This window comes from Oncorhynchus keta, chromosome 27, assembly GCF_023373465.1.
Source record: "Oncorhynchus keta strain PuntledgeMale-10-30-2019 chromosome 27, Oket_V2, whole genome shotgun sequence".
Classification (NCBI taxonomy): domain Eukaryota; kingdom Metazoa; phylum Chordata; class Actinopteri; order Salmoniformes; family Salmonidae; genus Oncorhynchus; species Oncorhynchus keta.
Genome location: NC_068447.1, coordinates 38,544,019 through 38,545,766, shown reverse-complemented (window position 1 = coordinate 38,545,766; position 1,748 = coordinate 38,544,019).

Below are 1,748 nucleotides of genomic sequence, written 5' to 3'. Positions count from 1 at the left end.
CTGTTCCAGCCCAGCCCTAGAGTGTGCTGGAGGCGGTCCAGCCTGTTGAACCACATTCAGAACACACAGTTAAGAGTAGAGAGGGAGGGCCAGGAGGGAGGGGCGGGGCGGGGCGGGGTGGAGGTCGGCTCAGATCATGTATGACGGGTAACTCCCTCCCTCTTTCTCTCTGGCATTCCCCTTCACAGTCCAGCTGGTCCACTGACCTTCAGGCACTGAGCACAGGGACAGCGCATCCCCATTTACGATTCAGAACTCCTGAAAGAGCACTCAATCCATGTTAATCCCATACAATACCATTGAACTATCAGGCAGAATTGTAGAGATGATATGGTGCAAGGATAAAGCTGTCTAAACAGTTCCGATTGGGACTACTGTAAGAGAGAGAGAGAGAAAGAGCTGGCATAAAAGTTCCAGAACCAGTTGTACTCATACTGGCAGTATCATGTCTTCTATAAAAAAAAATACCTCAGTACAATGACTTACTTGGTACATTCACTTTCTCTCCTCTGAGATAGCTTGTCTTAACAGTTGTTAAAACATCTGCATCATGCCTATTCTATTTTGGTGCTTGGGTGTAACCTATCACAGTAGGCTGTGAGAGGAGGCCTGCTCTTAATAATGGCTGGGATGGAGTAAATGGAATGGTATCAAACCCATGGAAACCACTTGTTTGGCGTTTTTGATACCATTACATGTATTCCGTTCTAGCAATTAAAATGAGCCCGTCCTCCGCAATTAAGGTACCACATACCGCCTGTGATCTCTGTGTGTGTTGCCACCAAATAGAGACAACTGTCAGAAGAAGATTAACTGCACAGCCGACACGGGTCATGTCTACTGTCATGACTACACTACAGCATACCAAACATTAGGAACCCGATCGAACATCTCTGGAGAGACCTGAAAATAGCTGTGCAGCGACACTCCCCATCCAACCTGACAGAGCTTGAGAGGATCTGCAGAGAAGAATGGGAGAAACTCTCCAAATACAGGTGTGCCAAGCTTGTAGTGTCATACCCAAGAAGACTTGAAGCTGTAATTGCAGCCAAATGTGCGTCAACAAAGTACTGAGTAAAGGGTCTGAAAACGTATGTAAAAGTGATATTTCCGTTTAATGTTTTTTCAAATTTGTTTTAGAATAAGGCTCTAACGTAACAAAATGGCAAGAAAGTTAAGGGGTCTGAATACTTTTAGAAAGCACAGGAAAATAACTTTGAAAGTTTCTTCAAGTGCTGTTGCAAAAACGATCAAGCGCTATGATGAAACTGGTTCTCATGGTGACCGCCACAGGAAAGGAAGACCCAGAGTTACCTCTGTTGCAGAGGATAAGTTCATTAGAGTTACCAGCCCAAAAAATGCCAGCCGAAGTAAATGGTTCTCAGAGTTCAAGTAACAGACACACATCAACATCAACTATTCAGAGAAGCCTGCATGAATGAGGCCTTCATGGTCAAATTGCTGCAAGAAACCACTACTAAAGGACACCAATAAGAAGAAGAGACTTGCTTGGGCCAAGAAAAAGTAGCAATGGACATTAGACCGTTGAAATCTGTCCTTTGGTCTGATGAGTCCAAATTTGAGATTTTTGGTTCCAACAGCCTTGTCTATGTGAGACGCAAAGTAGGTGAACGGATGATCTCCGCATTTGTAGTTCCCGCCGTGAAGCACGGAGGAGGAGGTGTGATGGTGTGGGGTTGCTTTGCTGATGCCACTGTCTGTGATTTATTTACAATTCAAGTCACACT